Genomic DNA, 21,082 nt, shown 5'->3' with positions numbered 1-21,082 from the left:
TTTGAGGCTGGCGTTGGAGCCTGGGCAGAGTCTCAATTCGCTCCGAAAATTTGGCCAGTAGTGGCAGCCCTGTTTGAAGGTTCTGTATGGTGATGTTAAGGAGGTACTCGATGGTGGATTTATGGAAGTTTTGTATGGTGCCGTTATGGAGGTAATGTATGGGCAGCGAACAGCGGGAAAGGTGAGCAGTGATCCACATGTGAGCTGAAGATTAGGGTTGAGCGAAATGGATCGGACAAATTCAAAAGTCGCCGACTTTTGGCAAAGTTGGGTTTCGTGAAACCCAAACCGATCCTAGTGTGGGATCGGCCATGAGGTCGGCGATCAGCGTGCCAAAGTCACATTTCGTATGACGCATTCAGTGCCATTTCTCATCCAATGAAGAAGGATCAAGAGTGTGGGCAGCGTGATGACATAGGTCTCGGTCCCCACCATCTTAGAGAAGGGCAATACAGTGATTGGCTTGCTTTCTGCGGCTTAAAAGGGTAATAAACTGGCATGCACGCCGACTGCCATCTTACTTCTGCCGATCTTAGCATAGGGAGAGGTTGTTGCAGCTGCATCAGAAGAAGGGATATAGTTAGGGAGGGAAGATTAACCCCGAAACTGCTTGTGCTGTAGGGATTTCCACTGTCCAACACCACATATTCTTTGCAGGGACAGTGGAGTTTATTTTTTTGTGCATCAGCTCTGTTGAGTCCTTCTCCGTCCCTGGCTTCCTGGATGTAGGGATCCAAGTAAATGACACGCAGCACAAAGGTTGTGTGTTCATAAACAGGGGTAGCCCCGGAGCACGCCTGCCTCACTGGGTGCTGTCCCTTCTTTATATAGTAAAAAGTTTAGGCATTTACAGACATGCGCACAAGCGCTCATGTTTCATAATCACTTACAAAGCAAATCTATACTAGTGAACAGTTACAATATCTGGTATGTGGGTGAAAGGCTACAATATCAAGGAGAAATGCGCGCGTGATTACTTCCATAAAAGGAAATGTCAAGTTTGCTGTTTAGAAGCAGATTTCTCAGGAGGAAGACAAGATGGATTCTTTGGTTCAGTCTGATCTCCACAATTCCCCCCTTTGACATATTCTTTTATAATCTATCATAAATTCTTGCATGAAGTCTGTGCATTCTCTTCTTTATACGGCAGTATACTAAAACATTACAAATTCAAGCATAAAAAATGACAAGGATTAATATGACGATCGGATAACATATAAAAAACTTTATATTCTCGTATCAATTACACAAAATTTATTTGTGCATACCGAGATACCCTTGAGTACAACCTTGAACAATACATATATAATTACAATAACAATAACTATATGTATTAGGCTTTGCATAATTCCGGTAACCCACCCACCGATCCCTCTGAACCAATTGGCCGGGTTAAGAAAAGAAAAGGTATCTGACCACCAGCTATCCTTATTTTGGTCATTGTCTTTGTCATACTGATCCCTGAGTCGTTGTATGTCTTTTAATTTAAATCTCATACTCATAGTACTATTAGGGTCTATATAATGACAGCAGGTGGGTCCGATGATTTGACACATACCCCCTTGTGAGGCAGTTAGGTAATCCAATACCAGGGTATGTTGGTTAGTGACTATTATAAGCTGATTCTGTACAGCTATACTGGTATTTAATATGTCCAATATGTCCCAAATCTGATCATCTAGATAATCCGTGGCTCTAACTAATTTATCCCACATTTGTGTTAACATTATTAACATCAATATCATGAGTCTTATACTGCCTTTTTGCAATGACTTGCATGTATCCATGATGCCTTTCCTTCAAGCTTGACTGATGTAGGTGTTGTCAATAGGACTTGGAAGGGTCCGTCAAATCTTGGTTCAAGAGCCTTTCTGGTGTGTCTTTTTACATAGACTTGATCACCTGGTTCCAACTTGTGACTTCCTTCAGTGTTGTCAGGATCTGGAAGGGAAGCAAAAACTTGTGCATGCACCTTAGTTAATTGTTTCTGAAGATTTTGCACATAAGAAGTCAATGACTCAATATTTAACACAAGTTGCTGTGGAAAATAACATCCTAAATTGGCAGTCCTGCCAAACAAAATTTCATATGGAGACAGTTTAGTCTTACCCCTTGGGGTATTGCGTATTGAGTAAAGGGCCAGTGGAAGGCATTCTGTCCAAGGCTTTCCTGTTTCAGCCATGGCTTTCTGTATTTTTAATTTTAAAGTTCCATTCATGCGTTCCACCTTACCAGAACTTTGAGGATGATACGGAGTGTGTAACTGACTTTCAACACCCAACATTTTCAGTACATTTTGAAATATTTCTCCAGTGAAATGAGTACCCCTATCTGACTCGATCACTTCAGGGAGACCATAACGGGGCACCAGTTCGGCAACTAGCTTTACAGCAGTGTTTTTAGCTGAAGCCTTCCGAACTGGATAGGCCTCTGGCCACCCCGAGAACATGTCCACACACACCAACACATACTCATACCCATTACTCTTTGGCAGCTGGATGAAGTCTATCTGTAACCGTTGAAACGGGTAGAGAGGTCGGACGTGGTGCTTCATAGGGGTCTTTGCTGTCTGTCCGGGATTATGTGTCAGGCATATAGCGCATGCAGCACAATAGTCTCTTGCGTAGTTGCCAAAACCTGGAGCCAACCAGACTTGCTTTGCCAGTAGTGTCATTGCATTTGCAGACACATGCGTAGGGTGGTGCAATCCACCAACTACAATCGGGTACCAGGCTCTAGGTAGACATATTAGTCCATCTTTCTTCCAAATTCCCGCTTGTTCTTCTGCCCCTTCCTTTTTCCACCTGTCCCTCTCCTCTTCTCCTGCATCTTCCTGTGCTTGTCTCAGTCTATCTTCAGTATTTTCTGTGAGGTTTACAGTATGGACCTGTTGTAAGGGTTTGACTGCTGCTGCTTTGGCTGCTTTATCAGCCCTATCATTTCCCCTAGATTCCCTAGTGTCGAGTCTCACATGTGCAGCTACCTTGATTACTGCTACTTCTTTTGTTTCTTGTGCAGCCTCTAAGATCTGTTTGATCAGAGAAGCATGTTTTACAGGTTGTCCTGACGCTGTCATGTAACCTCTAGCTCTCCAGATTACTCCAAAATCAAACACAATACCATGTGCATACCTAGAATCAGTGTATATATTAGCTGTCTGATTCTCAGCTATTTTTAGAGCTTCAATCAATGCTGTTAGTTCTGCTTCTTGTGCAGATTGTTTCGGTGGAAGCGGTTCTGCTTTGAGAGTTTCAGATTCTGACACAACTGCATACCCTGTATGGAAGTTACCTGTGTCATCTGCAAACCTACTACCATCTATAAACAGCTCTAAATCTGGATTTTGAAGTGGTGTTTTGGATACATTGGGTAAGCCTACCGTTTCTTGTAAAATGAGCTCTGTACAATCTTGTGTATCTGTAGGGAAAAAATTTGCGTGTGGATCAGTGTCCTTATTCCCCCCTTTAGACTCGAGAGGTAGCAGTGTAGCTAAATTGAGAGTCTGAAGCCTAGCAAATGTGATAGTAGAGGGGAGCAGCAAAGAACATTGCAGCCGCAAATGTCTGGCCATGGAAATGTGTTTTGGTTGAACCTGGTTTAATATCCCATAAACATCATGTGTAGTTTGAACTGTGAGTGGATGCTCTAGGACAATTTCTGATGCTTTGTCCAACAGTAGTGAGACAGCAACAACTACACGTACACAGGTTGGCGCTGCTCTAGCTACGGGATCTAACCTTGCTGAAAGATATGCAATTGGTCTTTGTTTCCCTGCATGCTTCTGGGTAAGAACTCCTGTAGCATGGGAATCAACTTCTGCAGCCATAAGCTGAAATGGTTTGGTGTAGTCTGGTAGCCCTAACGCTGGAGCTGAAACAAGGGCATCTTTTAATTGTTGGAACGAAATCTGACCTTCTTTTGTCAACATGTAAGGTTCACTTTTTACACAGTCATACAGTGGTTGCATTAGTTGACTGGCATGTATAATCCATTGTCTACAATGAGACACTATTCCTAAAAATGCTCGTAGCTGTTTATGATTTCTAGGCTCATTCATCTGTCTTATTGCTTCAGTTCTTTGAGGTGTAAGATGCTTTTTACCTTGAGAAATGCAATGACCTAGAAAGACCACTTTGGTCTGACAAACTTGTAGCTTTTGTCTATTCACTTTACACCCTTCTTTTTCTAAAAAACATAGTAAACTCACAGTGGACCTTTCTGCAGTTTCTAGATCTGGGCAGCAAAGTAGTAGGTCATCCACATACTGCAAAATTACTACCTGTGGTTCGGGTTCAAACCTCTGAAGGACTGTTTGTAGGGCATTTGAATAAAGAGTAGGGGAGTGTATCATTCCCTGTGGAAGGCGTGTCCACGCCAACTGTTTGCCCTTAAATGTAAATGCAAACAAATGCCAACTGTCTTGGTGTAAAGGAACCGAGAAAAATGCATTTGAAAGATCTATTACAGTAAATACTTGAGAACTGGCTGGTATCTGTGATAGTAACGTATGAGGATTGGGTACAACTGGGGTGATTGGATCTAGAACTTTGTTTATTTCTCTTAGATCATGTACCATACGATATTTGGGCATAGAACCCTTATCAAGAGTTCTCTTCTTGACTGGATACAGAGGAGTGTTAGCAGGTGATTGTATCTCTACCAAAACTCCTTTCTCTCTATATCCCTCTATCTGTTTTGTAATCGCTAGTTCCTGCTGGGCACTCACAGGGTATTGTCTGAGCTGTGGGAGAACAGTTCCTGGTTGCACAGATAGTTTTACAGGAGAGATATGCAATAATCCCACATCAGTGTCACCCTGTGCCCACAGTGTTTCTGGGACCGTTGAGAGGTCTAGATCTGTGGTGTACTCTTTTTCTTCAGTATAATCCTCAAAAGCCTGAATTCTGACATATTGTTCTAATATTTCTGCATCATCAGGGATAGTCAGCATAACTGTGCCATCTTCCCTAAAATTGATGTTAGCTTCTAATTTCTTTAGGACATCAGTTCCCAACAAACATGTTGGGGCACCTCTGGCATACAAAAATCTGGATGCAAAACATTTAGGTCCTAGTGAGACCTCTAGGGGCACAGTATATGGCAGTGTTCGAATTACCCCTTCATAACCCTCAGCAAAAGTTGTTTGTTGTGAAATATCTTCCGGGTTCGGAAGAAAATCTTGATTCAAAATTGAGGAAGTTGCACCTGTATCTATCAAAAATGGAATCTCTCTTCCCCCCACATTCACCTGTATTATAGGTCTTCTAGCTGGTAGGGACGTTTGTAACACATTGAGTCAATCTGAGTCTGGTATGGGACCATCCACTATGGATGTCTGTTGGGTGTCTGAGGGCTTATTCTTTGGTACAAATTTTCCTGATTTTATGTCTGCCTGCTTCTTTCTACATTCTTTCTGGAAATGTCCTGGTTTCTTGCAGTAATGACAGGGAAAATTATGTCTTGCCCTTCCACCTGTTGTGTTTGCTTGCGCTATTCTGACAGGTTTTTTCTTTTCTCTTAAATCCATAGCAATGCCCATACATCTTTGTTTCACTATCTGTGGTTGTTCTAGAGTTCTCCAATCTGGCGTAGCTGACTTGAATCTTTCCTTAATGCCTGGTTCAAGTCCCTCAATCAATTGTTTAGTATGGAGCCGGAGGACTCCTGGATCAGCAATATTTAATCCCTCATCCCTAAAGCTATCTTCCAGCTCCCGGGAATACTCATCTATGGATTGACCTGCTTTCTGCATAACTATGCCTGTGGATCCTCTCTCCCTCTGTTTTCCTTGCATGAACTGATTTAGAGCCTCTACAAACCGGTTTCCTGACTCTATCACAAAAGGTGCTCTTACATTTTCTCCTGGTCTTTGAGCCTGTGTTGCTACAATCAGCTCCTGAAACATTCCCGATGGCATTTTTAGCCTACATAATTCCATTCCATCCATCCATGAACCATTATGTGTGCGAATTATTTGCTCTATATAACTAGCAAATCTATTTGGGTATCGAGTTGGATCTGGTGCATTCATAAGAAGAGACATACCCTCAGCTGGTGTCCATGGAAAATACTGCTGTGTTTCAATTTGCCTAGTAATTCTTTGATTAGGATTCTCGGGATCAGCTTCTCTCACTCCCTTTGTTATTATCCTAACAGGTGCTAATAACTGATGGCCTTTAGGGGCCCCACAGGCGGAACACTCAGTTCTCCAATCCGGATTCTGCTGGCCACAATTTTGGCATACCCATCCTTCCACCCCGCTTAACCCAGGATATAAATTTGGTATGGGTTTCCCTTCCTCTGTACCTCCTGAAGGTACAAATGGTTGAACATTCGGATCTAGATAAGGAGGAGGAACTGAATGAGTCGTAGCACAACATTTTCTCGTACCCATACTCCATTTGGAAGTGTCTGGATCATACTTCCAATTCTCCTCTTTAGCTGTTTTTGAGACCTTTATCATACAGTGTATGATTTCTTCCCACCCATTGTCTTTGATAATTCCACCTCGTTCTTTACTCAGTCTTTCCCATTCAGTGCTAAACATAAGTGCTTCTGAAATTCCCAATTTTTCTCCTACCCTTCTGATCTGCCTTCTGACTGTCTTTCCACATCTTTCCTGTATGATATCTTTTGCTTCTACTTGTCCTAAGACGGATTTTGTCTGTTTGTTCCCCATCTTCTCTTTTCAATAATAGCTGTATCTACCCTAGGTGACGTTTGGACAACCACCTCTCTGGAGTGATGTCTCGTTGCCTTCTCTCCTAGGGAGCTAAAATATTGAAGGGCTGATCTGCTCCGTTCTTTCTAATGTGCAGAATAAACTTGATTCCTATAATGCACGCAAACAGGATCAGCAACACCAAACAGATCACCAAACTCTCCGTCTCTGTTATCATACTTGTCCCAGGCTCATGGACCCGTGTCCTGGGCTCATTCTATCAAACTCTTATCCAGAAATGAAGAAACAAGTTCTTAAAGAGAGTCAAGCATGGGCGGAGGTCTCCCCGAAAGGACGCAACCACATGACCCAGTTAGGCTGACTTCACTAATAAGACTTGTCCTAACAATTTCGGCTTATTGTTCTACGTACTTTTATCCTTCTTTCATAACATGCCACAACCTTCACACTTGTTCACACACTGCCAGGGACAGGACTCATAAATCTATACAATATGGTAACCCGAGTTTTATAGGTATCTACTCACTACTAGACTAACCCAGCGTGACACGGCTCGTAGAGATCTTTCGGATAATACAGGGCAGATAAAAGAGAACTAATAATGTCTCTTACCTGGCCAGGTTTTTCAGTTCATTTGCCGTCCATTATCCCAGATCTCCGTTGTCCGTATCCGCAGGTGAATCTCGAGCAGATACTCTCGCCTCGGGTCCCTGTTTCAGGCGCCAAGAAATGTTGAGTCCTTCTCTGTCCCTGGCTTCCTGGATGTAGGGATCCAAGTAAATGACACGCAGCACAAAGGTTGTGTGTTCATAAACAGGGGTAGCCCCGGAGCACGCCTGCCTCACTGGGTGCTGTCCCTTCTTTATATAGTAAAAAGTTAAGGCATTTACAGACATGCGCACAAGCGCTCATGTTTCATAATCACTTACAAAGCAAATCTATACTAGTGAAAAGTTACAATATCTGGTATGTGGGTGAAAGGCTACAATATCAAGGAGAAATGCGCGCGTGATTACTTCCATAAAAGGAAATGTCAAGTTTGCTGTTTAGAAGCAGATTTCTCAGGAGGAAGACAAGATGGATTCTTTGGTTCAGTCTGATCTCCACAGCTCTGTAGCTTATTAGGCTGCCTTATAAGGCTCCCTGATAGCTGCATTGCTGTTTGTACGCCGCTGTGCAAACCAACTGCTTTTTTAAAAGCAAATAACTGTTGCTGCTTTCTGCACAGTTCTCTTGTTTGTCCACACTTTTGTGTGCTGCAGTCCTTTTTATTGCTGCCATACTTGTCCTGAGATCATTGTAGGGAGATTTAAATTGTACTACAGCCCTTGTATTTTTTTATATATCTTCCAGCCACGTTCTGCCACTTACATTGTGTAGTGTAATACACTGGGCCTGAGTTTTGTTGCAGTCTCCCCCCAAAAAAGGGAGATTTAAATTGGCACTATGTGGATCTACGTCACAGTTCTGTCAGTTTGTCGTACATCTTCCAGCCACGTTCTGCCACTTACATTGTGTAGTGTAATACACTGGGCCTGAGTTTTGTTACAGTCCCCCCTAAATAAAAGGAATATTTAAATTGGCACTAAGTGGATCTACGTCACAATTCTGTTAGTTTGGCGTACATCTTCCAGCCACATTCTGCTACCTACATTGTGTAGTGTCTTACACAGGGCCTAAGTTTTGTTGCAGTCTCCCCCCCAAAAAAAGGAGATTTAAATTGGCACTAAGTGGATCTACGTCACAGTTGTGTTAGTTTGTCGTACATCTTCCAGCCACGTTCTGCCACTTACATTGTGTAGTCTAATACACTGGGCCTGAGTTTTGTTGCAGTCTCCCCCCAAAAAAGGGAGATTTAAATTGGCACTAAGTGGATCTACGTCACAGTTCTGTTAGTTTGTTGTACATCTTCCAGCCACGTTCTGCCACTTACATTGTGTAGTGTAATACACTGGGCATGAGTTTTGTTGGTCTCCCCCCCAAAAAAGGGAGATTCAAATTCTACACAAGTTTATATACACCTTCTACCTTGTTTTACAGTACCATATAAGTGTTGTAATTTTGGTTATATTTTTGCAAAAATGAGGAAGTCTTGTGGAAGAGGCCGTGGGCGGGCGTTGCTAGGTGGTACTGATGGTGGTGTTGGTGGTGGTGGAGCTTCTGGTGGTACTGGGAAAAGCAAAATAGCACCAAAGGCTCGAGGTGTTGAGCCAGTGTCATCGTCTGGCTACACAAGGCCTCGAAGGCTCCCTTATCTGGGAGTAGGAAAACAGGTTTATAGCCGGAGCAGCAGGAAAAAGTTTTGGCTTTTCTTGCTGACTCAGCCTCTAGCTCTTTCGCCTCCTCTTCAGAAAGGTCGAAATCTAAAAGCAGCGAGTCGTCAGTGGATGCTCCCGGTCAGGAACAAGTCGCTTCCTTGTGTCCTTCACCCAAACCAAAAGTGAAGGATGCAGCAGGCAAAACTATAGTTTACTTCATGGAGCTCTTTACACATACCGTGCCTGGGTTCGAGAGTGAAATTGTTAAAAGCATATTACAAGATGAATCGGACATGGAGTGCACAGATGCACAGCCACAGCTAGATTATTATGCTGTTCCATTGACTCAGATCACTACATTGCCCTTGCAGTGTACTGAGCCAGAATCTGTCCCTGATGAGACTATGGTGCCCCGTCACGAACGCTATAGCACCTTACACGGTGACACAGAGGAAGGTGCACATGAAATTGAAGAGGAGGTGATAGATGACCCAGTTGTTGACCCAGATTGGCAGCCATTGGGGGAAGAGGGTGCCGCTGCCAGTAGCTCAGAAGCGGAGGAGGATGATCAGCACCAGCCACCTACATCGTAACAGCTTTCATCTGGCAGGCCCGTATCTGGCCAAAAATGTTTGTCAAATCCAAAAAGAGTTTTGGGTCACCGTGGCCACTTGGTGAAAGTAGCACAGCGTGCAATGCCTGAAAAGGTAATACATAGTAGGAAGAGTGCAGTGTGGGCATTTTTTAACCAAGATCCGAATAATCAGTGCAAAGTTATCTCTAAGAAGTGCTCAAAGACCTTTAGCAGAGGGAAGAATCTCCTAAGTTTAAATACAACGTGCATGTATAGACATTTAACCAGCATGCATTTGCAAGCCAGGAATAACTACCAAAGGTCCAGTACCGTTGGTGCATCTGCTCAGAATGAAGGTAGTCAGCAACGCTACATTGCTTCCCTCACTGTAAGCCCACCGGTTAGGACACCACCAGCAGCAAATGTGGAGGTATCGTCGCAAGGCCAAAGCAGTCAGGGAATCACAAGGTTCTTGGTAGGAAACACTGTAGGTAGGCCAACATCAAGGATACCATCACCTACCCTCTCTCAATCTGCCATGTCCACCACCACCACCGCTAGTTCCACCATACGCAGCTCTCCAGTCCAGCTCACCCTACAAGAGACTCTCGTTAGAAAAAGAAACTTCTCATCCTGTCATCCGCGTACAAAGGGTTTGAACGTCCACATTGCTAGACTAATCTCGATAGAGATGATGCCCTACCGGTTGGTTGAAAGAGAAGCTTTCAAAGCCCTGATGGCCTACGCAGTACCACGCTATGACCTACCCAGTCGACATTTCTTTGAGAGAAAAGCCATCCCAGCCCTCCACCATCATGTCAAAGACTGCATTGTTCATACACTGAGGCAATCAGTCAGTAGAAAGGTGCACCTCACAACAGATGCATGGACCAGTAGGCATGGCCAGGGACGTTACGTGTCCATCACGGGGCACTGGGTTAATGTGGTGGATGCAGGGTACACAGGGGACAGCCATAGTGGGACAGTTCTGCCTAGCCCACGATCTAGGATACAGTTTATTGTAGGCGTTCGCCACCCCTCCTCCTCCTCCTTCTCCAGAAGTGAAAGCTCGTCCACAGAGCGCAGTCACACAACCACTCCATCTGCAGTTGCCAGTGTTGCTCACAAGGTGTCCCATTATGGAAACGCTAGTGGTAAGCGTCAGCAGGCTGTGCTACAAATTAAGTGTTTGGGCGACAACAGACACACCGCGGAGGTACTGGCCGAGTACTTGCAGCAAGAAACTCAGTTATGGCTGGGCAGTGTACATCTTGAGGCAGGCAAGGTAGTCAGTGATAACGGAAGGAATTTTATGGCTGCCATAGCCCTTTCAGAACTGAAACACATTTCTTGCCAGCGTGCCAAAGTCACATTTCGTATGACGCATTCAGCGCCATTTCTCATCCAATGAAGGAGGACGCAGAGTGTGGGCAGCGTGATGACATAGGTCTCGGTCCTCACCATCTTAGAGAAGGGCATTACAGTGATTGGCTTGTTTTCTGCGGCATCACAGGGGCTATAAAGGGGCGTGCACGCCGACCGCCATCTTACTTCTGCCGATCTTAGCATAGGGAGAGGTTGTTGCAGCTGCATCAGAAGAAGGGATATAGTTAGGGAGGGAAGATTAACCCCGAAACTGCTTGTGCTGTAGGGATTTCCACTGTCCAACACCACCTTTTCTTTGCAGGGACAGTGGAGTTTATTTTTTTGTGCATCAGTTCTGTAGCTTATTAGGCTGCCTTATAGGGGTCCCTGATAGCTGCATTGCTGTTTGTACGCCGCTGTGCAAACCAACTGCTTTTTTAAAAGCAAAAATCCTGTTGTTGCTTTCTGCACAGTTTTCTTGTTTGTCCACACTTTTGTGTGCAGCAGTCCTTTTTATTGCTGCCATACTTGTCCTGAGATCATTGTAGGGAGATTGAAATTGTACTACAGCCCTTGTATTTTTTGATATATCTTCCAGCCACGTTCTGCCACTTACATTGTGTAGTGTAATACACTGGGCCTGAGTTTTGTTGCAGTCTCCGCCCCAAAAAAAGGAGATTTAAATTGGCACTAAGTGGATATACGTCACAGTTCTGTTAGTTTGTTGTACATCTTCCAGCCACGTTCTGCCACTTACATTGTGTAGTGTAATACACTGGGCCTGAGTTTAGTTGGTCTCCCCCCCAAAAAAGGGAGATTAAAATTCTAAACAAGTTTATATACACCTTCTACCTTGTTTTACAGTACCATATAAGTGTTGCTATTTTGGTTTGATTTTTCCAAAAATGAGGAAGTCTTGTGGAAGAGGCCGTAAGCGGGCGTTGCTCGGTGGTACTGATGGTGGTATTGGTGGTGGTGGAGCTTCTGGTGGTACTGGAAAAAGCAAAATAGCACCAAAGGCTCGAGGTGTTGAGCCAGTGTGTTAGGGGTCGAGTTCCTGCCTTTGCACAGGGGGAATCTCGGGCCATCTTTGCTGCGGTCTCCCATTCTTCTCCTGCCACAGTGGAGCTTGCTCAGCAGAGACGTCGATCCCAGCGTCTCGCTCAGTCTGACTCTGTGCTTAGAGTTACTGCTGCGTTTCCTGCTTCTCCCATTGAAGTCAGTGCTGGGCAGCGGCGAGCGGATGTTTCTGGGGCTAAGTCCTGATTTTCACATTCTGAGCATGCCCAGAGTAAGATCTCTCAGTGGAGATCAAGGGTCACATGATCAGATACTGCAGCTAAGGTCCTTGTAGCTGCTAGGACTAAATCCTGCTTTGCACTCTGAGCATGCCCAGGGCGAGATCTCTCAGTGGAGATCCAGGGTCACATGCTCAGGTGCTGCAGCACTCCAATGGTCCTTCTTTGGAAGGTTCTAAACATGCTGCAGCTATTTAAGCCTCGCATGGCAGCACGGCCATGCGCTAGTATTGTCTTTTGTAAATGTGTGTGTGTTGTGAGTGAAAGTCGTTCTTTAAAATCCCCTCCCTATTTTATGACTGCTCGCGGAAGGTGGGTGATTGCTACCTAGCGCCCGACTTAGCCATCAGCACGGTACACACATTACAGCGTCTTATTGCTGTGACCGCCAGTGCTGCGCCGTGCGCTTCCTCTGCGCTTTCCTAACCCAAGCCTGGGTGGTTAGTGGCGTCCGCCAGTGCGGCACCGCACGCACTCTCGTGCCTCTAAATATATTCTCTTGGTGCGTTACCGCGGCCCTGTGACTCAACAGGGTTCGCTTTTTTCACACTGGGTGAAGTTAACCCAAGTGTGTATTCATATTGTACCGCCATCTCGTCCGTCTCTACTAGCAGCAGGGTTTTCACCTGCACGGTGGACTTCGGACGGCGAACGCACCTAATACCATAACACCTTATACTTGGTGCGTTCCGCCAGTCCTAACATAATACTAGCGCCAAGGTCTGGCTAGTAATGACGGACGATCAGCGTTCACAGCGGCATATCCAGCAGCTGGAGGGAAGGTTGGCGGCTCTTGAGCGTTCAACCTCAGCTGTGGATGTTACTGCTGTTGCTGTTCAGGCTGCAAGTGTGGCTGCAGCTACCTTGTCCACTGCCGCCCCTGTACCGACGCTATCTCGCCTCCCGCTACCAGAGAAATTTTCTGGTGACAGTAAGTCCTGTAGGGGTTTCGTGAGTCAATGCTCAATACATCTCGAGCTTCTGGCCTCTCGTGTCCCTACAGAGCGGGCTAAGGTGGGCTTTATCGTATCTTTATTGTCGGACAGGGCGTTGCAGTGGGCTACGCCGCTGTGGGAGCGTGGCGATCATGTGGTGCAGAGTGCTCCGTTATTCCTGTGCACTCTGAAACAGGTCTTTTTAGGACCTCGTGTCACCCATGATACGGAGCTCCAACTGTTGGCATTGACTCAGGGCTCGTCCTTGGTCAGCCATTTTGCCATCCACTTCCGCACCCTAGCATCTGAGCTGGAGTGGTCGGATAAGGCCCTTATTCCTATATTTTGGAGGGGGCTGGCTGACCATGTTAAGGACGCCCTGGCCACTAGGGAGATTCCCGCCACACTGGAAGAGTTAATAACATTGTCTACTCGTATTGACCTCCGTTTTCACGAGCGGAGGTTAGAGCGAGCCCAGTGTAGGCAGAGGTTTCGGCTGGCTCCCACCTTCGCCAAACCTTTAGAGTCTCCAGTCCAGGCTCCTGAGTCCCATGAGCCTATGGTAGTGTCACGAGCGGGATCTAAGTCCCGGACCGCTCGTGCACTCCAGGTTTGTTATGTTTGCCAACAGTCAGGACATCTTGCCACCAGATGTCTCCAGCGGTCGAGGAAACGTCAGCGTCTAGTGGTAGTAGGTGGAGGTGCACTAGACTCGGCGACGTTTGCCTCCAAATTGTCCTTTAAGGGGACAATAACATTAGGCTCTTCCTCCCACTCGGTAGAGCTCTGCGTGGATTCTGGGGCGGAGGGCAATTTTATGTCTTCTGCCTTCGCCCAACGTCACGCAATACCCCTGGTTATGCTACCTCAACCAGTAACGGTACGAGTGGTGAATGGGTCGACACTGCCCGCACAGATAACACATCAGACCATCCCTTTTACTCTGTCCATGTCACCATCCCATCAGGAGATTATATCTCTGCTCATCATTCCTGAGGGGATTGATGAGGTCCTGTTGGGGATAACTTGGTTACGGTACCACTCTCCTCACATCGAGTGGTCCTCAGGCAGAATTCTGGGATGGGGTGAATCAAGTGGGGGTAGGTGTCACCGAGAGGGCGTTCAGGTTGCTACTACGGAGGTATCCGCAGATCTATCCTCTCTCCCCAAGCAATATTGGTCGTATGCAGACGTGTTCTCCAAAAAGGCGGCGGAGACCCTTCCGCCCCATCGCCCCTATGACTGTCCGATTGATCTCTTGCCTGGTGCTGAGCCTCCCCGGGGTCGAGTCTATCCATTATCTCTCCCGGAGACGGAGGCAATGTCTCAGTATATTCAAAAGAATCTGGCAAGAGGGTTCATCAGGAAGTCAGTGTCACCTGCGGGGGCAGGGTTCTTTTTCGTGCAGAAGAAGAATGGGGAACTACGTCCATGCATAGACGACAGGGGTCTTAACGCTATCACCGTTAAGAACAAGTATCCTTTGCCCTTGATATCTGAGCTTTTCGATTGGCTTCGGGGAGCAAGGGTGTTTACCAAACTAGATCTGCGGGGTGCTTACAACCTGATTCGCATCCGTGAGGGGCACGAATGGAAAACGGCGTTTAACACCAGAGATGGGCACTATGAGTATCTGGTGATGCCCTTCGGGCTCTGTAATGCCCCAGCCGTTTTCCAAGACTTTGTCAACGACATCTTCCGGGATATGCTTTCCACCTCAGTTGTAGTCTATCTGGTTGATATTCTCATCTTTTCTCCAGATATTGACTCCCACCGGAGAGATGTTGGCAGAGTCTTCGACCTCCTATGGGCAAACTCTCTTTACGCTAAGTTGGAGAAGTGTATGTTTGAGCAGGAGTCTTTACCGTTCCTGGGCTATATCATCTCCGCCCAGGGATTGGCTATGGATCCTGCCAAACTACAGGCTGTGATGGACTGGCAAGAGCCCCATTCTCTTAAGGCGGTGCAGCGCTTTATGGGGTTCATTAATTATTACCGCCAGTTCATTCCCCACTTCTCAACTCTGGTAGCTCCCTTGGTAGCCCTCACCAAGAAGGGAGCAAATCCCAAAGTGTGGTCTGAAGAGGTCTCCAGGGCCTTTTCTTCTACTAAGTCTCATTTTGCTAGCGCTCCCATCCTACATCGTCCCGATGTCGATAACCGTTTATAATGGAGGTGGATGCCTCTTCCGTCGGTGCTGGAGCAGTCCGCTTCCAAAAGGATTCTCAAGGTCGGAAGCATCCGTGCTTCTTCTTCTCCAAGACCTTCACACCAGCGGAGAGGAATTATTCCATCGGGGACAGGGAGTTGCTAGTGATGAAATTGGCTTTCTCAGAGTGGAGACATCTCTTGGAGGGGGCCCGTTTTCCCTTTCAAGTTTTCACAGACCACAAAAATTTGCTATATTTGCAAACAGCCCAGCGGCTAAATTCTCGCCAGGCCAGATGGTCCTTATTCTTCTCCCGATTCCACTTCACCCTCCATTATCTCGCTGGGGAGAAGAACATTCGAGCTGTTGCCCTTTCTCGCTCTGTTGTGTCATCTGAGGAGGAGGAAGGAGAGCCTCGGCTTATTGTTCCTTCTGAGAGCTTGAGAACCGTGGCTTTGGTGTCGCTTGAGTCTGTGCCTCCGGGCAAGACTTTTGTGCCCATAAATTTGCGACCGGAGGTTCTCTCTTGGGCTCATTCCTCCAGGGTGGGTGGACACTTTGGGACAAAAAGGACATCTGAGCTGCTGGCGAGGACGTACTGGTGGCCGCATATGCTCCGAGATGTCAGAGATTACGTTCTGGCGTGTGTCTCATGCGGCAAAAATAAGTCTCCTCGACAACGGCCGTCTGGGTTACTCTATCCCTTGCCGGTGGCAGACAGGCCCTGGGAGATGGTCGGGATGGACTTTGTAGTGGGTTTGCCCAAGTCTCACGGCTGTACCGTCATTTGGGTTATTACCGATCATTTCTCGAAAATGGTGCATTTGGTACCGCTCCCACGGTTACCTTCTGCACGGGCCTTGGCAGCATTGTTCATAAGACACATCTTCCGCCTACACAGCATGCCAGACAAAATTGTCAGTGACCGGGGTCCCCAATTTGTGTTTCGGTTCTGGAGAGAGCTTTGTCGTCTTCTCAGCATTGAGTTAAATCTCTGTTCCGCATATCATCCTGAGACGAATGGGTTGGTAGAGAGGGCCAATCAGACTCTGGTCACATATCTACGACATTTTGTTTCTGCCAGGCAGGATGACTGGGCATCTTTATTACCATGGGCAGAGTTCGCCCTTAATAACGCTGTAGCCGACTCCACTGGTCAGACTCCTTTCCTCCTTAATTACGGCCAGCATCCGCGGGTTCCTGTGCCTATGCCCGTGTCCTCTGCTGACTCCAGGGTGGCAGACTGGGCAGTGGAGGCACGGGACATTTGGGACCGCACTCAGGATGCAATTCGGGCCTCAAAAGAGAGAATGAGGTCCTCCGCCGATGCACATAGGCGCCCTGCCCCGACCTTTGCTCCTGGCGATTTAGTATGGCTCTCCGCCCGTAACATCAGGCTGCGTGTAGAGTCCACTAAGTTTGCACCTCGCTACTTGGGTCCCTTCAAGGTCCTTGAACAGGTTAATCCTGTGGTCTACCGTCTGGCCCTTCCTCCACGCCTTGGTATCACCGACACCTTTCATGTGTCCCTTCTTAAGCCCATATACATGTCCCGGTTTTCTGAGTCATCTGCCGGAACATCGTGTTCGTCTACGGATGATTACGAGGTGAACGCTATTTTGGGGTACAAGGTGGTACGTGGTAAAAAATTCTATTTGGTGGATTGGAAGGGCTATGGCCCTGAGGACAGGTCCTGGGAGCCTGCTGAGCACATTCGGGCTCCGCAGCTCATTGCTGCTTTCGAACGTAGAGAGGCCCAAGGAGGGGGGGCCCTAGGAGGGGGGGGTAATGTTAGGGGTCGAGTTCCTGCCTCTGCACAGGGGGAATCTTGGGCCATCTCCGCTGTGGTCTCCCATTCTTCTCCTGCCGCAGTGTAGCTTGCTCAGCAGAGACGTCGATCCCAGCATCTCACTCAGTCTGACTCTGTGCTTAGAGTTACTGCTGCGTTTCCTGCTTCTCCCATTGAAGTCAGTGCTGGGCAGCGGCGAGCGGACGTTTCTGGGGCTAAGTCCTGCTTTTCACATTCTGAGCATGCCCAGAGTAAGATCTCTCAGTGGAGATCAAGGGTCACATGATCAGATACTGCAGCTAAGGTCCTTGTAGCTGCTAGGACTAAATCCTGCTTTGCACTCTGAGCATGCCCAGGGCGAGATCTCTCAGTGGAGATCCAGGGACACATGCTCAGGTGCTGCACCACTCCATTGGTCCTTCTTTGGAAGGTTCTAAACATGCTGCAGCTATTTAAGCCTCGCATGGCAGCACGGCCATGCGCTAGTATTGTCTTTTGTAAATGTGTGTGTGTTGTGAGTGAAAGTCGTTCTTTAAAATCCCCTCCCTATTGTATGACTGCTCGCGGAAGGTGGGTGATTGCTACCTAGCGCCCGACTTAGCCATCAGCACGGTACACACATTACAGCGTCTTATTGCTGTGACCGCCAGTGCGGCGCCGTGCGCTTTCTCTGCGCTTTCCTAACCCAAGCCTGGGTGGTTAGTGGCGTCCGCCAGTGCGGCACCGCATGCACTCTCGTGCCTCTAAATATATTCTCTTGGTGCGGTACCGCGGCCCTGTGACTCAACAGGGTTCGCTTCCTTCACACTGGGTGAAGTTAACCCAAGTGTGTATTCATATTGTACCGCCATCTCGTCCGTCTCTACTAGTAGCAGGGTTTTCACCTGCACGGTGGACCTCGGACGGCGAACGCACCTAATACCATTACACCTTATACTTGGTGCATTCCGCCAGTCCTAACACAGTGTCATCGTCTGGCTACACAAGGCCTCGAAGGCTCCCTTATCTGGGAGTAGGAAAACAGGTTTTAAAGCCGGAGCAGTAGGAAAAAGTTTTGGCTTTTCTTGCTGACTCAGCCTCTAGCTCTGTCGCCTCCTCTTCAGAATGGTCGAAATCTAAAAGCAGCGACTCGTCAGTGGATGCTACCGGTCAGGAACAAGTTGCTTCCTTGTGTCCTTCACCCAAACCAAAAGTGAAGGATGCAGCAGGCGAAACTATAGTTTACTCCATGGAGCTCTTTACACATACCGTGGCTGGGTTCGAGAGTGAAATTGTTAAAAGCATATTACAAGATGAATCGGACATGGAGTGCACAGATGCACAGCCACAGCTAGATTATTATGCTGTTCCATTGACTCAGATCACTACATTGCCCTTGCAGTGTACTGAGCCAGAATCTGTCCCTGATGAGACTATGGTGCCCCGTCACGAACGCTATAGCACCTTACACGGTGACACAGAGGAAGGTGCGCATGAAATTGAAGAGGAGGTGATAGATGACCCAGTTGTTGACCCAGATTGGCAGCCATTGGGGGAAGAGGGTGCCGCTGCCAGTAGCTCAGAAGCGGAGGAGGATGATCAGCACCAGCCACCTACATCGTAACAGCTTTCATCTGGCAGGCCCGTATCTGGCCAAAAATGTTTGTCAAATCCAAAAAGAGTTTTGGGTCACCGTGGCCACTTGGTGAAAGTAGCACAGCGTGCAATGCCTGAAAAGGTAATACATAGTAGGAAGAGTGCAGTGTGGGCATTTTTTAACCAAGATCCGAATAATCAGTGCAAAGTTATCTCTAAGAAGTGCTCAAAGACCTTTAGCAGAGGGAAGAATCTCCAACGTGCATGCATAGACATTTAACCAGCATGCATTTGCAAGCCAGTACCAACTACCAAAGGTCCAGTACCGTTGGTGCATCTGCTCAGAATGAAGGTAGTCAGCAACACTACATTGCTTCCCTCACTGTAAGCCCACCGGTTAGGACACCACCAGAAGCAAATGTGGAGGTATCGTCGCAAGGCCAAAGCAGTCAGTGAATCACAAGGTTCTTGGTAGCAAACACTGTAGGTAGGCCAACATCAAGGATACCATCACCAACCCTCTCTCAATCTGCCATGTCCACCACCCCCACCACCACCGCTAGTTCCACCATATGCACCTCTCCAGTCCAGCTCACCCTACAAGAGACTCTCATTAGGAAAAGAAAGTTCTCATCCTGTCATCCGTGTACAAAGGGTTTGAACGCCCACTTTGCTTGACTAATCTCGTTAGAGATGATGCCCTAACGGTTGCTTGAAAGCAAAGCTTTCAAAGCCCTGATGGCCTACGCAGTACCACGCTATGACCTACCCAGTCGACACTTCTTTGCGAGAAAAGCCATCCCAGCCCTCCACCATCATGTCAAAGACTGCATTGTCCATACACTGAGGCAATCAGTCAGTAGAAAGGTGCACCTCACAACAGATGCATGGACCAGTAGGCATGGCCAGGGAATTTACTTGTCCATCACGGGGCACTGGGTTAATGTGGTGGGTGCAGGGTCCACAGGGGATAGCCATAGTGGGACAGTTCTGCCTAGCCCACGGTCTAGGATACAGTTTGCTGTAGGCGTTCGCCACCCCTCCTCCTCCTCCTCCAGAAGTGAAAGCTCGTCCACAGAGCGCAGTCGCATGACCACTCCATCCGCAGTTGCCAGTGTTGCTCACGAGGTGTCCCATTATGGAAACGTTAGTGGTGAGCATCAGCAGGCTGTGCTACAAATGAAGTGTTTGGACGACAACAGACACACCGCGGAAGGACTGGCTGAGTACTTGCAGCAAGAAACTCAGTCATGGCTGGGCAGTGTACATCTTGAGGCAGGCAAGGTAGTCAGTGATAACGGAAGGAATTTTATGGCTGCCATAGCCCTTTCAGAACTGAAACACATTTCTTGCCAGCATGCCAAAATCGCATTTTGTATGACGCATTCAGCGCCATTTCTCATCCAATGAAGGAGGACGCAGAGTGTGGGCAGCGTGATGACATAGGTCTCGGTCCCCACCATCTTAGAGAAGGGCATTACAGTGATTGGCTTGCTTTCTGTGGCATCACAGGGGCTATAAAGGGGCGTGCACGCCGACCACCATCTTACTTCTGCCGATCTTAGCATAGGGAGAGGTTGCTGCCGCTTCATCAGAAGAAGGGATATAGTTAGGGAGGGAAGATTAACCCCGAAACTGCTTGTGCTGTAGGGATTTCCACTGTCCAACACCACCTTTTCTTTGCAGGGACAGTGGAGTTTATTTTTTTGTGCATCAGCTCTGTAGCTTATTAGGCTGCCCTATAAGGCTCCCTGATAGCTGCATTGCTGTTTGTACGCCGCTGTGCAAACCACCTGCTTTTTTGAAAGCAAAAATCCTGTTGCTCCTTTCTGCACAGTTCTCTTGTTTCTTTGTCCACACTTTTGTGTGCAGCAGTCCTTTTTATTGCTGCCATACTTGTCCTGAGATCATTGAAGGCAGATTGAAATTGTACTACAGGCTCAGCCCTTGTATTTTTTGATATATCTTCCAGCCACGTTCTGCCACTTACAATGTGTAGTGTAATACACTGGGCCTGAGTTTTGTTGCAGTCTCCGCCCCAAAAAAGGGAGATTGAAATTGGCACTAAGTGGATCTATGTCACAGTTCTGTTAAGCCCCCGTCACACATAGCGAGATCGCTAGCGAGATCGCTGCTGAGTCACAAGTTTTGTGACGCAACAGCGACCTCAGTAGCGATCTCGCTATGTGTGACACGTAGCAGCGACCAGGCCCCTGCTGTGAGATCGCTGGTCATGTCGGAATGGCCTGGACCGTTTTTTGATCGTTGAGGTCCCGCTGGGTAGCACACATCGCTGTGTTTGACACCTTACCAACGACCTCGTTGACAGGACGTCCCATTGAATCGTCATGAAATAGCTGCCATGTGACATCGTTGTACAGGTCGCTACAGGTCGCCGCATCGCTATGTGGTCGCTGGTGAGATGTCACACAGTGAGATCTCCCCAACGACGCAGCA

This window comes from Ranitomeya imitator, chromosome 5 (assembly GCF_032444005.1).
Source record: "Ranitomeya imitator isolate aRanImi1 chromosome 5, aRanImi1.pri, whole genome shotgun sequence".
NCBI classification, from domain to species: Eukaryota; Metazoa; Chordata; class Amphibia; order Anura; family Dendrobatidae; genus Ranitomeya; species Ranitomeya imitator.
The sequence above is the reverse complement of the archived record's forward strand: the minus strand, read 5'-3'. Positions refer to the sequence as shown.